This window comes from Patiria miniata, unplaced genomic scaffold (assembly GCF_015706575.1).
Source record: "Patiria miniata isolate m_02_andy unplaced genomic scaffold, ASM1570657v1 HiC_scaffold_11, whole genome shotgun sequence".
In the NCBI taxonomy this organism is placed as follows: domain Eukaryota; kingdom Metazoa; phylum Echinodermata; class Asteroidea; order Valvatida; family Asterinidae; genus Patiria; species Patiria miniata.
The window spans coordinates 566,647-583,299 of record NW_024037049.1 but is presented as its reverse complement, the minus strand read 5'-3'; the positions used below and the strand labels follow the sequence as shown (position 1 = coordinate 583,299).

At 43.3% G+C, this 16,653-nt stretch overlaps 1 pseudogene; it reads right to left on the bottom strand.

The window, feature by feature from the left end:
* Positions 1-1,564: 1,564 nt before the first annotated feature.
* On the bottom strand, positions 1,565-3,048 carry LOC119740946 (annotated as a pseudogene).
* Positions 3,049-16,653: the final 13,605 nt, after the last annotated feature.

Sequence of the window (16,653 nt, the reverse complement as noted above, 5' to 3'; positions counted from 1 at the left end):
GCTTTATACTAAGAATTAAAAAGAAATGTGTAAAATCATAATTAGGTCAGGCTCAGTAAAGGGACATCATTACTGTTCAGTGTAATAAAAAGGGAGTTTGGTTTCTTGGGATGGTTCGTGAAAGATTGCGCCTGGATTAGATCGCCAATGTTTTTAAACAATAGTCAGTTTTTCCCGATGGTACGAAAGCCCATTAGCGCCACTGCAAGTATATATGTTACAGATTATGTAATTCGTTATTACGGATTATTAATTCGTTATTACGGATTATTTAATTCGTTATTACGGATTATTAATTCGTTATTACGGATTATTTAATTCGTTATTACGGAATACTAATTCGTTATTACGGATTATTAATTCGTTTTTACGGATTATTTAATTCGTTATTACGGATTACTAATTCGTTATTACGGATTATTAATTCGTTTTTACGGATTATTTAATTCATTATTACAGATTATTAATTCGTTATTACGGATTATTAATTCGTTATTACGGATTATTTAATTTGTTATTACGGATTATTAATTCGTTATTACTAATTAAGTCTGATGTTCTCACACGTGGAGAGCACGTGACCAGGGGCCTATAGCACCGCTAGGCGGCGCTATCTTTGCCTACAACGTTTGCTTTACACCGGCACCGAATGAAACGCTCGCACTCCTGTGCCATACTTGCCGACTGACTCAGAACGTATGAGTAATTCGTAATAACGAATTAATAATCGTAATAACGAATTAATAATCCGTAATAACGAATTAATAATCCGTAATAACGAATTAATAATCCGTAATAACGAATTAAATAATCCGTAATAACGAATTAATAATCCGTAATAACGAATTAAATAATCCGTTATAACGAATTAGTAATCCGTAATAACGAATTAAATAATCCATAATTACGAATTAATAATCCGTTATAACGAATTAGTAATCCGTAATAACGAATTAAATAATCCGTAATAACGAATTAATTATCCGTAATAACGAATTAAATAATCCGTTATAACGAATTAGTAATCCGTAATAACGAATTAAATAATCCGTAATTACGAATTAATAATCCGTATTAAGGAATTAAATAATCCGTAATAACGAATTAAATAATCCGTAATAACGAATTAATAATCCGTTATAACGAATTAGTAATCCGTAATAACGAATTAATATTCCGTAATAACGAATTAAATAATCCGCAACATATATACTTGCAGTGGCGCTAATGGGCTTTAGTACGATGGTGCTGTTCGACAAGGAAAATGTTTGACTGTTTGTGCTAGTTGTGATTCTAGCCATATGGTTCGCTTTTTGCGGACGTGTAAGAAATCACATTTTGTGCATTGGTAATTGGTCGCCGCTGTTCGTGAGCACGGTGTTACTTGTGTAATACGAGACACACACAACATGTATTGTACATATTGTATGAAAACGACAGGAAACACATCATACTTTGTCATGTCTGATGTAAACAATCGTGTTTTTTTTGTTTTTTCGGGAACGGTAAGACATTAGGTTGGTTTCCTTTCAACCAGATGTTTGAAATAGGATAAGTAAACAATCCAAAACATGAAATTTTCAGGGATTTCAGGATGCAGTGCCCCTTTAAAGCTAGCTCAGGAGATGCCCATTGTCTGAACATACCCTAACTTACTAAGGGCTAGATATAAAGGTTGAGTCTGCTAAGCACAGAAAATATTTGTTCAGCCAAAAGTTACAAAACTTTTCAAGGCACATTTCAAGGCAAATTTCAAGGCAAATTTAGTTGTGGAGCAGACTCCACTTCACTTGAACTAAAAATTAATGAAAACTAAAACGAACATCGGATATAACGTTAGATTGCTAATGGCAAAAATTATGTATTTTATTCTTGTATAGACTATGTAAAAACAGCATCAAAAAAGGGAAAGTGGCTGCCTCACCAGCCATCCAGAGGATGAATTGACAGGAAACCTTGTAATGTAAAGTGCAGTTAGCATTTACTTTTAATGAACCACATAAAATAAGGAGACAAACAGTCAAATTGTTTTGGGTACAATAATGTAGACCCATTCATTCTAAGGCTACTAGGCCAGACCAAATTGAATTAAGAAATTCTACAAGGCCAAACCACATACACTAGAGTCTATATTGTAACGACATCTAAGAAATAAAAGAGAAATCCTCCAAAAAGTATATCCCAAACAACTAGATTGTGGGTAGTTGACAATAAATTTACAAAAGTTACTTGCTGGTAGGACGATATAGATGTACATGTAAAATAGGTACAATTCGTATAGTATTTGAAAACATTTATTAAGTTCTTGGCAATGCTTTTGAAAACGGCTGTGTCAATTGTAACCTTTGCTCAGGGGAGAGGGTAATATATGCTTGGAATGCCTCAGATTTCCAGTCCCCCGTCATTTTGACTATTTCTCAAGGAAGGCCAGATTGCAAAGCCCAAGTCGCCTCTCCTCTGCGAAAACTGTGAGTGCCAAACTGTGATGGAGGGAGCTTTAATTTAGTCAGCAGCTTGGTAAGAGTTGCTTGGAACTGGGAGGGAGTCAGAGGCTTGTAACCTCAGTGAACATAGTGGTATCATGAAGGCAGGGCTATTGCAGGGTTCATCTGGACATAATGCGAAATATCGAATGAGGGCAGTGATTGGGCATAGTGGATGCTGTCGTGTAAGAAGGGCAAGGGGACAGACAATTGGTGTTGTTTGAACTGGATGATTGCGCAGAATACCCCAAGGATGTACAGAAAAATCCGATCGGGTAAGGTGCTGTTCAACATCAAAAGACCCAGCAGAAGGGGCGAGGAAGTTGGATTTGCGCAACAATCCAAAAAAGGCTACTAAGCATGCTGCCCAAAATGCAGCATCAAAGGGTAGGACAAATCTAAAATAAGTGCGGAGGTGATAGCGATAGGTGGCTTTGGTGGATGATGCGAATGTAGCACATCGGTACTGTGCAACCTGGATATCCAGGTATTGTTCAATTGCTGCAGTCTGTGCATCTGGGGAGAAATAGACAGCACGGAGGGGAGAGACATATGAACAATCAGGTCACATATGGATGGATTAAACCCTTATGAAAGCCATGGTTGAAACAGGGATTGTAAACTTAATAACTGGCCTGGCTCATGAAGACGAGAAATACAGTCGGCGAGAGTATTCTGTGAACCAGGGAGGTGGATGGCCCAGAGTGAGAAATTAAAGCTAGCAGAAAGCAAGAACAATTCTCGCACAAAGGGCATGATGGTTGGGTTGGTGCATGTACCTTTGTTAATCACCAGCAGCCCAACCCAACCCAACAACAGCAACAGGTAAACCAGCACCCTCAGTCGTCGGGAGCCAGACAACCGGAGGGGTGGAGTGTGGCTCAATAGATCCCCAATTTTTTGATAAGGCAGTTGCAGACTGCTTCTCCATCCATGTTTCATTTGGTCCTCATCAAATCCCCTGTTTATTGGATACCGGGTCAATGGTTACTACAGTCACAGAGTCGCATTACAACCAACACTTGAAGAGACATGGGTTCACGTTGAAGACCATCCCAGAAAATTTTCTGCTTCGAAACAGATGTGATGGCACTTGGCATCTACATTCCCACAAGGCTGGTACTGGTTATTAGAGAGGTGCGTGGCTGCGCATCCGTGCACAATACACCACCTTGCATCCTTGGCATGAATGTATTGGCAGAGTGTTGGAGCCGTCTTGGGACAGATCATGGCCAGGATTATTTGCAGAGGCTACACACCAACACCCAGAGGACAGCGTGGTGAAGGCAATGACGGTGGTGAAAAAATGAGTACAGTTTACAGACCTGGACGGCCCAATCAGTCGAGCGTACCTTCCCCGAGGCCCAGCTATCGTGCTACCAGCTGGCCAGATGATGGTACTGCAGGTATCTGCTCGACCCGGGCCAGATCATTTGAGCTACTAGGCAATCCAATGATGGTGCCTTTGATGTTCTACTGCCAGGTCACACATGTGTGGGTACCCTGTACCATGGGGAGCAGATGGAGCAGCAGGGGACCGATGCTGGCGATCCAAGCATTGTCACCCAAGACTCACCCAACCCCCAAGCATGGCAGACATACTGCTCGTCGATGGCATCCGCCACTGAGTCTAGCAACCCGCAGAAACCTGACATTGACATGGGGAATCAGCTCAGCGGGGAAGAGAAACACCAATTTCAACAACTTCTACAGCGATATGAGGAGGTGTTCTCCAACCATGATCGAGATCTTGGCTACACTGACACAGTGAAACACTCTTTCCATACTGGTGTTGCGGCCCCTATTCGACAGTGATATATATCGCTCTCTCCCTCCATCGCAGTGCCAAGAGGTGCATAAACATATACAGGAGCGGGTGGAAGCAGGAGTAGTTCAAGAGAGTGTCAGCCCTTGGGCTTCCCCAATCGTAGTCGTATGGAAGAAAGACCAGTCTATATGCCTGTGTATTGACTACTGGTGCCTAAACGCAGTCACCACAAAGAATTCTTTCCCATTGCCACGCATAGACGAATCCTTGCAAGCGCTGGGTAAGGCGAAGTATTTCAGCATTCTTGACTTGACCTCTGGGTACTATCACTTATCAGGTGGCCATGACAAAAGAGGATATGGAGAAGACGGCATTTGTGACCCCTTTCGGCCTTTGGGAGTATACCAGAATGCCGTTTGGGTTGTGTAACAGTCTGGCCACATTTCAGAGACTAATGCAGCAGTGTCTTGGTGACCAGGCCTTGTCGAGCTTGCTTATCTACTAAGATGACATCATCATTTTATCAACTACTTTTGACGAGCATCTCAAGCAACTCGAGTTGGTGTTTTTCCGACTACAACAGCATGGCCTGAAGGTGAAGCCAGCAAAGTGTTCTTTTTTCAAGACGGAGGTTAAGTACTTGGGTCATCTGGTGGTGGTAGGTGAGGGGGTAAAGCCAGATCCTGAGAAAATTGCAGCGGGGTAAAAGACTGGCCTCAACCCACCACGGTCACCGAGTTGCGGTCGTTTTGGGGTTTCACTGGCTTTTTCTGGAAATTCATCCGCCATAAGCCTGTTCGATATCCATTTGTTTTTAAATCTGCATATTGTGAAAAAAATATCGGATATCGCGATATTATCATGATGACGTAATTTTTCCATTCATGGAACAATGGAATATGAAAAAAAAAAAAAAAACACGACCGAAGTCACGATCCACTGCCGCGAAAAAAACCCCAATATGTCTAGAACAAAATCTTCAATTTTATTTGACTAGAGTCTAATTTACTTTGCCACTTTAAGTAGAAAACAAATTCCACATTCAAATATCGAAAAAAATACCTTGAAATGTTGGATAAAAATGTTCAAATAGAAATCCTATCTCGAGGAAAGAACGAAGCACTAGCACGCATGCCGCATTGATCCCCGCCCCACGTGCACTCACAGTAAGACCGTGTACAGTCCACACCATTTGCGGTCAAGGGTGTGCTTCATTGAAAGCAATTTACCAGTATTTCCACCTTTTCAGAATTACAAATAATATTTTTTTTAATGAAGTCCGAAATATTTCCTTGTTCAGAAAAAGTTCTTCATTGTTACAAACTAACAAAATGTTTTATAAGAGTTTTTTCGAAAAACGATGTTAACTCCAAAATGAGGGTGAAGCACCCCTTTACAAAAATTAATGGATCAGTCCAATTTCTTGTGATGAATTTCTGTTCTGTGAACCATGGAAGTCACGATTAAACAGTTGGTTTTCGACGTTTTTTGTTGCTGAAAATTTGAACTGATTTCATAAGGCGCGAAGTCGGCCCAGCAGTGATTTGTTTTTCTCCCAAACGACATCCGCAATACGCTATAGCGTTTTGGACTATACTTTTCTAAAAACATGAGAAGAAAATCAAAAATATAAATATATGAAATTCGGACTTTATTTCCCTTTCAAAAAAAATCCTCCCAAGCCTCAGGTTTGAAAATAAAAACAAAATTCAGGTGCAAAACCGTGAATCGAACCCGCAACCTCGCGGTGTAAAAACACAAATCTTTATAGACTGAGCTGTCGCACTACGTACCTAAAGTGTGGGAAACTAATGAATATAAAGTGCGTACGTATCATAAAAGTATCATAGAGGGCGCTTAGCGTACATATGCGGATGTCGTTTGGGCTGGAAAAAGAAAATTTGCGGGCCCGGCGAGGTCTCCCCTGGCCGCGCGCCGAATTGAAACATTCACTTCTCAACGTCATAATCTACAATTCAAGTATTTGCAGTGTTTTGTCTGTACAACTTCACATTTTCATCAAAACAAAACAGGCACTGTTTTTTCTTTGCAAAATGTCAGAGACTTTGTTTCTCTTCGGTGCGTCTAAACGCACGTGATTACGAATTCGGCACTTGGTACGTGGGGCGAAATTGAGAACAATCAGTTAAAAGATGGTCTGGATCGTGTTGTTAGTACTGCCCCGTGGAAGACGCAAAATCCAATACACGTGACGTTAGTTAGTTGGTTCCGTCCCTGAATAGGTAAGACCTCGCTGTACAATGCGGTAACAGTGAATTTGTGGTTTGCGGTTTTTCATGGGAGCGCTTTAGCGGCATTTTTAGAACTCAAAGGGGTTGACTATAATGGTTACAAAAGCGGTACTACAAAAGAATATCGCGATTTATTTTTTATTGAGAGATCGATACGATTTCTGATATGAAAATTAAATCGGAATATCGTGAAATATCGTCATACCGAACAGGCTTAATCTGCCAGTACTCAAGCATTGCCTCCCCCTTGTTCGCTTACCTTAAAGGGCCGATAAGAAAGGGCAAGACCAAACCAAGACCCCCAGGTGGGAAGGTTGATCTGGATGATGCTGCAGTATCTGCAATATCGACCTTAAAGACGCGGCTCACAGAGGGACCTGTTTTGCAGTTTGCCGACTGCAGCCAGCCATTCGTTGTCGAAACTGATGCAAGCTCAACTGGTCAGGGGGCTGCTCTATCTCAACAGCAAGAGGACAGTTCCAAAGCCGTCATCGCATACGCCTCGAGATCCCTACGTCCTGCAGAACGCAACGACAGGAACTACTCGGCGTTCAAGCTCAAACTGTTGGCTGTCAGATGGGGTGTCTGTCAGGCCTTTCGGGATTACTTGATGGGCAACAGATGCACTATCTACACTGACCACAACCCCTTAAAATACTTGGACACAGCTAACCTCAGTGCCGTCAAGCTGCGATGGGTACAACAGCTCTCTGCATTCGACTACCAACTAGAGTACCGCACGGGAAAGAGTAATCAAGTTCCAGATGCCTTGTCTAGACTCAATCCCAAATCCCCAGATGAACTACCCTGTCTTCAGATTGGTCCTGAGGTGGAAATCTCCTCTTGTGCAGTCCAGGCTAAATGTGGCAGTGTTCACATTAGTTCCGACATTCCCCATGCCCTCCTCCATCATACCTACTTTGGGATAGATAACAAACCAAACAAACAAACATGAGAGACGCAAGGGCGGATCCAGGGGGGGGGGGCCAAAGGGGGCCATGGCCCCCCCAAAACGAAACCAATTTTTATATTTTTTTTTATGTGACATCGCAATAAAGGCAGGCAATGAGTACACCACCATCTTTTCCTCAAAAAAACATTGGTTAAAGTGGTCAGAAATTGCCTCAGATCGCACCACAGAGCATCTAGAATCCAACAAATTTTCGGGGCCCTTAAGCGGGCCCCGAACCCCACGCCATAATTTTTTTGACCCACTTTTTGGGGGTACCAAAAAAATTTTGGGGCCCCCCAAAAAATTGTGTTCTGGATCCGCCCTTGGAGAGACGGGATGACCCAAGAGAAGTGGCTGCCATTCTGAAACATTGGAACCAACTCAACTACGGGACATTGTCCTGAGTTCCTTCCATGATAACATGGGACAATTTGGTGCACGGCGAACGCTCAAGCTGAGTCAGCCACTCTTCTTCTGGCTGAAGATGGAAAGCTCTATCCGATCATGGTGCCAGCGATGCGAGAGGTGTGCAGTGGGGAAGAGACCGGTTCGTCATACCAAACCACCCATGGAAAACCTACGGGCCAGTGCACCTTTGGAGGTCATCGCCATGGATTTCACAGTACTCGAACAATCATCCTGTGGCTATGAGAATGTACTAGTCCTAACAGATGTGTTTACCAAGTTTGCTTGGGCAATCCCAATGAGGAATCAACGGGCTGACACCATGGCTAGGGCACTCGTCAAGCATCTTATAACGCCTTTCGGGGCTCCACTGAGACTCCACTCTGACAATGGGAAGTGTTTCGAGGCCCAAGTTGTGCTTGGTCTCACACCACCCCATACCACCCCCAAGGTAATGGTCAATGTGAACGCTTTAATAGGACATTACACAATCTCCTGGTGACCTTACCTGACCACAAGAAGTCCAGGTGGACAGAGTATCTTTCCCAATTGGTGGCCATGTACAACAACACAACCCACTCCAGTACCGGTTATGAGCCCTTCTTCCTGCTGCTTGGGAGGACAGCTAGGCTACCTCAACATTTTGCTCTGGGAGTGGATCACCATCAACTTGGGGGAGTTAATGTTAGGAAGCATGCTAACCAGCTCGACCTGGCATGCAAGATCGCAGTCGCCAATCTCGATAAGGCTGTCGAGACCAGAACGGCAGCCTATGAGAAGGACGTCTTCGAGAGACCCCTTAGCAGACTTGTATGACTCGTGACTCGGACTCGGACTCGAGTCCGACTCTGTCACATTTTTAATAACTTGGACTCAGACTCGAATCACTTTGACTTACGACTCAGACTCGGACTCGGAGCTACGGACTCAGTTGGACTCGAACTGACTTGTGACTCGACGGAAATTACCGCACTGCACACGCACACATACGTAAGTCGATCGTTTTCTTTACTGTGCAATACATGTACATGTACAGGGCGCTCGATGCGGTGGTGCGTGGCCGTGGCCGGTTACCGATATATTGATTAAAGAAATCAATGTACCGTAACCTGTACCCCGCCGTCCGCACGCAATACTGCATTGGTGCAAGATTGATAGGGTAAGGTACCAGACTGTTCTTTTCAGACGTCCTGTCGTTTGTATTGCTGTCGCATCGCGATAACGCGATATGAATAGTCTGCTGATCTGCCCGTTTCGGTAACGTTACATGCAAGTTGCAACGTAGATCATGATAGCATCCACTCCAAAAATTTTCAATTTTGGGTATCTTAACTTCAAGAGAAATGCCAATGGAAGATCAAGTGCAGAATGCAAGTTCTGCAAGAGGAAAATAGAGGAGAAAACCGGCACTACGTCAAACTTCAATCGCCACCTTTTACGTGTGCATCCTAACAAGTAGGTTTTCCCTACTTGTTAGGCATAACTGTTTTTGCAAATGAACTCCTCATTTCCAGAGTACATTAGAAAAAGCTGTGGGGAAAATGGAAATTTACAGCACCTGAAATGTATGTATTTCCAATACTATATCAAAGGTGACTCTGAATCTCTGAATTCCCTAAAATGTATGTTTTTCCAATACTATATCAAAGGTGACTCTGAATCTCTGAATTCCCTAAAATGTACGTTTTTCCAATACAATGTTAGAGGTGACTCGTGACTCGGACTTGGACTCGACCTTTGTGACTCGTGACTCGGACTCGGACTCGACCTGGAGGACTCGGGACTCGGACTTGGATTCGAGAAATGTGCCTCGGGACTCGGACTTGGACTTGATGTTTCGTGACTCGAATACAAGTCTGCCCATTAGTACTGGCGAATATGTCCTTGTTTGCAACCGTAGTCACCATGGCAGAGCAAAGATCCAGAACTTTTGGGAGGAGACGTCTTACTTAGTTGTTGGGCAACCTTTTGAGAGAGGTTCGCAACTTGGCAGGTCTCAAGAAAGTTCTGCATCGTAGTGAGCTGAAGCACTGCTTGTGGGAGGTCCACCCACCAGCAGCTGAACCAACCTCAGGTAGTAGCACAGTGAATACGAGTGCATCTGACGACTCCACAAGTCAAAGTTCCTCCTATGACAGTGCCACACATTGGGGAAAGATCACCTTGACGGCTGAGCAGAAACCAAATGATGTAGCTCTGCCACCTCCCCACCAGTGTGGAGATGAACAACCCAATATGGACCCCAAGACACCTTTGAATGTGCTGCCCATTGATCATCACCTTCCCCAGAACTTGAACTACCTGATCCAGAACTGATTACCCTCGACCCATCGGAGGAGAACAACATTTCCAGGGATGACAGCACCTGCACCGACTATGACACAGCACACATCGGATACTACAGTGCCTTGCCGTAATGACTCGGTGAGCAACACAGTGCGACCCCGCCGTTCGAAACGGACGACTAAAGGGCGGCCCCCAACCAGGTCCCAGTTTACTAGTGTCCTCCGGCTGCTTGATCAAGTGAGGAAATTTGCCACACAGACAGAGACAATTTCCGGTACCGATTCCGACATTGACTTTGAGTAATGCCAGTGCATCCCCCTGCCAGGACTGTTGCATGAGCACACTGACTTGAAAGATATCATCCGTGAATCCTTCATGAGCATTACCTAGTTTGCATTTGGCCAACCTTGTTAGTTGCCAATACAATCTTACTATTGACTCTGGATGCAATGTCCGTTTAGCCTAAATGATTGTTCAGATATAATTTTTGTATGTTTCCTGTTCACTGCATGTTAATTCTCTAGTTGTCGGGGGCGACAACCTTTAACTTTGGGAGAGGTGTAGAGTTGGCGAGATAGCGCCCCGTATAGTGGTATTGCATCTAAAGCGTGATAGTCATAGTTGCTTTTCGATGCAGTCGAGGTGCGCTAGAGTACATTCATTTGGAGCCTGTCTTAAATTTTTAGATACCAGACCCTGTCTTGATGTATAGTTGTTGACAAGCAATGAGATAGACACTACATGTAGATGGCGCTGAAGACGCATGTATATTTGTCATTTGCTATTTTGCAGGATTTATTGAGGCCTGTAAATAGTACTTTCGATACACAGTGGATACACAAGACGTGGTTTAGGATGCTTTCCTTGAACCTGTTGATAGCAAGTTTCTTATAATCAGTAGTTAGTTTTACCGTAACAATAAATTTACAATCATAAATGGATAACTGATAATTTTTTAATACACGTATTACTACACATATAATAATTAGAGTATGTGGGGCATCCCTACAGCATCAACATGAATTTGGTGCCGGTGCCTAGATGTGAGTAGCTAGGGCCAACGGAACACTGGTGCCTAGGGCATACAAAACACTTAATCTGGGCCTGATTGCAGTGGCGTAGCCAGGAATTTTTCAGTGGGGGGGGGGGGGGGGGGGGGGGGGGGGGGGGGGGGGGGTGGGGGGGGGGGGGGGGGGGGCGCTGGGGGGGGGCTGGAACATTTCATGGGGGGGCGTCATGTAGGGGCATCAATCGCTTCTCAAAAGTGGGGGGGGGGGATATACCTTGATCAGAACTGATGCGAGCGCGAAGCGAGAAGCCCTTACAGCGTGGGGTTTCGGGGCCCGCTTAAGGGCCCCGAAAAAAATTGGATTCTAGATGTTCTGTGGTGTGATCTGAAGCAATTTCTTACCACTTTCCTCCATGCTTTAATTAATATTTTCTTAGGTTGGAGTCATTGAATCAGCTATCGGTATACTGAGCTATAGGCGTGGGGTTCAGGGCCTGCTTAAGGGCCCCGAAAAAAATTGGATTCTCGATGCTCTGTGGTGTGATCTGAGGCAATTTCTTACCACTTTAACAAATAATTATCTTAGCACAAAAGATAATAATTTAAACATAATTTTCGAGGTTTTCTCAGCTTAAGTCATAAGAAAATTTTTTCAACATTGTTTTTGAGGTTGGAGTCATTGAATCAGCTACCAGAATTCTGAGCTATAGGCGTGGGGTTTGGGGCCCGCTTAAGGGCCCCGAAAAATTTTGGATTCTAAATGCTCTGTGGTGCTATCTGAGGCAATTTCTGACCACTTTAACCAATATTTTCTAAGCAAAAGATATATTGTAGTACATAATAGGGCCCTGTAAATGAGACACGAGTTCAAAAATCTGGGGGAGGGGACATATTGTGTCCCCCACCCTTCAAAAAGTGGGGGGGGGGGGGGGGACCAGTCCCCCTGTCCCCCCAGGATTGACGCCCATGGCGTCATGTAGATCAATGACAATGATAACCCCCCCCCCCCCCCCCCCCCCCCCCCGGTGGCTACGCCACTGCCTGATTGTATGCCTTTATTTAAGAATGGGAATTCACATTTTATTTTGGAATTCACATAACCATTCAAACACCAGTTATGAACATTTACATGCAGCCAACAATTTACAAAGACTGCAGTTTGCCCCAGTATGTTAGTATGGCTGCATATTTGTGCTGTGGTATATGACATGTATGAAAATAGCAGAGGTGATAAATTGTATGAATGCTTCTGGTTGACTTAACAAAAGTATAAAGTAAGGTTCCTCAGATTTACTGTGTTGCTTCTTATGCTTTAAGATTTAAAAAAAAATTGTGAATGGATTTTGATCCCCCCTTTTGAACTTTAAACACGTAAACATTACATTATTGCTACATTCTTGCTAAAACAGCGTGGCCCCCAAAAAGGTTACCCTTTTTCAGACGCAGATTTTTCAAAATTTGGGAGACATATTGAAAATGCTTGAAGGTAATTCTAAACTACCGGTACAAGGTATTGGTGGCATATGGTGAAAATGGCATTGAAAATAAAGCATAAATTAAGTAATGGCGACCATTTACATAGAAATGGTTGAAAACCAGTTTGTCTACATGCATGTATGAGATACATGTGTGGTCATCATTATGGCAGTTCTCTGTGCACACAGTGTTATTGTTTTGACCAAGTTTCATAGAGTTGCATCTGTGAAAAAAATAGTTTTTCGACAGTTTCTCCGTAAATGGCCGCCATTTCTTCATTGAGGCTTTGGTTTCAATGCCATTTTCACCATATGCCACCAAGACCTTGTAGTTTAGGAAAATCTTAAAACAATTCCAAAGACTCCCTAATTTTGAGGAATCAGCGTCTGAAATAGTGTAAACTTTTTTGGGGCCACCCTGTATTATGATTTATGTTTGACTTTGCAGTATACATTAAATACTCATTCAAATTGTTGGTTTGTTTTTGTTTTTACTGTCCGTCTTTTTGCCATTGTTAGGGATTTTACAACTTGTCAAAGGCTCGATATTCAATGGGGGAAGGACAAGTGGGAGCACTACAGTATGATAACAGTAGAATGAGGGCACAGGCACACATCAAGCTGAGGTATGTGGATCATTTTGCTTTTAACAAATTTATTGGGTGATCGGCTTATTCTGGTCACCATTTTAAAAGCATTCATATTTGTGTCGCCAAACAATGTTTTGGGGGACACTTACCGGTACCTGTCCTAAATTCTGTATCACCGCATGACCGTATTACTGTATGCCCATAAAGTTAAGGTAAAGTTTTTGAGAAAAAAAATATATAACTTGTAAGGTACCGGTATATATGCTTTCATAAATTTTGATGCCTAGTAATCCAACGAAGAATTGTGTCTTTCCACCCAAGGGTCACTGCTTCCAATTGGATGCAGTGACCCTTGGGTGGAAAGACACAATTCTTTGTTGGATTGCTAGGGTCAAATTAAAGGTCATGTAGGTAAGAACACAAAACATATAGGGATCGACTGCAAAAAAAAGACGACACTGCCATCTGCGGATTATTTTTTTTTTTTTTTTCTTTCTTTGCAACCATATATCTCAGCGACTTTTCTAAAAGGTACATAGTATAAACATGAAACATTGTGCAAACATCAACCCTAATATCGAGGTGTTACTCTGACATCATGATGACGTCATCAGGTATCAAATTACAAGTGATTTTAGTTGAAAAATTATAAATTTCTTTCACTTACACATGTGTAACTCTTGAACAAAATGATCAATCATGTTCATACTCAATCATGATCAATCTTGTAAATCTTGTAAATCATTCATTGATTTAAACATTTTAATGCCCCGTCGCCGTGTGCGTGTGATCTTATACACTGTGCCCTCTGGAGACGTGTGTACAATAGGAAACAAAAGATTGTGTCTACTTCACTCTACTTACCTGTAGAGCAATACTACTTATGCATATTCCCCCTACCGGCAGGTATTTTCGCTAAGAGTTATATACAATAGCGCCCTCTGGCGCCCTACCCATAATACCCCGCGGCATGCGTGCCTCGTGAGCGTCCTCTTTTCTCTTAGCGGCAGGTCGGGTAGGACGTGCGTGAAATAGCTCGCTGTTTGCCTCGTCATTTACTACCCTTTTTTGCGTTTAAGAGAAGTATTTAATAAAGATAGTATAGTAATCATTAGTTTGTAGAGTTTCATCATCTTCTGGTTTTCATTTATTTCATAAATATGAAGCGTTTGGGGAGGGCCTATCTGTCACAAACCGGGGGGAATTCCTCTCCCACGGGACGGACCGAGTTCTCGGGGGACTCTGCCGTTAACGCTACGTCGTTACCGCGGCAGCAGTCTCTCGTCCGGCACCCTCAGCCACAGTCGGCTGGGGGAGTTGGCAGTCACCTTCTCCGGTCAACTCAGGCAGAACACCCAAACTAAAGGCACACTCCGGCAAGGTTCCTCCAAAACATATCTCCTGTGCCGGAGCAAAGCCTAAGAAGGGCCGTCAGGGCAAGCGTGGCTCGGCAACGAGCGCCGCTGTGGCACCTGGCCCTCCCCCGATCACGGGGCAGCCCGAGGGGATAGTCAAGTTCACTATGTCCAGATATTGAACTTCGTTAACTTTTTTGGGGGATTTGCAAACCTATACATTTTTGGAATCTGTGTGGTATAGGCAATCAGAAAACCAATGTTTACAATTTGCCGGAAGCATGCATGGCGGCCATCTTGGATTTTCAAAATGGCCGCCTTCAAAATGGGTGTTTCTCATTATCTCAGCATCCAGGTGGCCTAGAGTCATGATTTTAACGGCTAAACATACATTTTCAGGGGTGAGGAAGCCAGTGGTACAAAGTAAAATAAGCTAAACATAACCACAAAGCGGCCATCTTGGATTTTCAAAATGGCCGCCTTCAAAATGGGTGTTTCTCAATATCTCAGCATGCAGGTTTCCTAGAGTAATGCTTTTAACGGCTAAACATACATTTTCAGGGGTAAGGAAGCCAATGGTATAAAGTAAACTCAGCTAAACATAACCACAAAGCAGATTTTCATGTTCATTCCATTATAATACATTTTTTAAATGGCTCAAAACTTCTACATGTAGCAAGTCAAACCTCTAGCATGTCTAGGCAGCTTCTCATTAGAGACACACTCTCGGAAAAAATGGTTCGGATAACATTGTTAACTTATTTCTTATGATGGGACTGCGGTTTGGCCGAAGTCAATTGAGCGTGATCGGCTGACTGATAAGGTTTACGTACAAAACCCCAAGACAACGAGGTTTTTGTATAGAAAGCTGCTGGACCACATTTTGCGAGAGTGTGTCCGTAATGCTTGAAGCCTGCCGGTAATGCTGAGCCTGCATACTGCCAAAGTTACCAGTGGCATCCCTACATGATTTTCTCGTGCAAATAGGACCCATTTTGGACCCTAATTGTATCAAATCTGCTCTTAGATAATAGCCCAAAAGCTAGGGAGATGATCCTCGGCTATATTCGCACGATTCCACCGATTTTTAAACTAGACGGTCTCGTTTTTTGCAAAAAATTGTGGGGGCACTTTTTATGCAAATTAACGACGCGGACGCGTAGAAATTTTGAAACCCTCATCAAATTTATTGTGCCCGCTGTTGGTCTTATTGCGCCATTCTGATATATCTTCTGTTTAGCCCACCCCCCCCCCCACCACAGCCACCCCCCCCACCACCACCACACTGAAAAATAATGGTAATTAAATACTGTTAAAAATGTGCTCGTTTATTCAGAAATTCATGAAGCATATTCAAACTGATTGGATGTTTCCAAAGTGTCTTTCCCATTTGCAAAAGTTCTTTTTAAAAGCCCATCAACCATTAGAGACACACTCTCGGAAAAAATGGTTCGGATAACATTGTTCACTTATTTCTCATGATGGGACTGCGGTTTGGCCGAAGTCAATTGAGCGTGATCGGCTGACTGATAAGGTTTACGTACAAAACCCCAAGACAACGAGGTTTTTGTATAGAAAGCTGCTGGACCACATTTTGCGAGAGTGTGTCCGTAATGCTTGGACAACTTCCATATCATGATAGCATGCCAAAATAAGTGTGGTATAACAAAATCTTTGTTATATAGCAAAATCTTTACACATCATCATCATCACTGTCACTGGTCGGCAACATGTCACTCCTAGAGTCCTCATCATTCTAGCACTGGGTGCTGCACTGGCAGAGGTCTGTGCATGATAAGTTCTTGGACCTGCAAGAGCATCGAGATGTTGAACAGTCTGCTCTGCACTGGCATCTCACCATCTCAATGATGGCCTTGGGGGCTGGGAGGACCTTAGTTGTGATTGGCTTCACCTGATCAGCTGCTGTGTCCTTGTAGAAGCCATACTGCAGCCGATCCAGGAACTGCTGCTGAGCAATGCTTGCCTGGCCCCATACTGTGGCCTGGATCTGGACTCGGTGGATGTGCTGCTTGAGAGCACCAAGGGTGGGAGGCAGCTTGTCACTTTCAGCCATATGC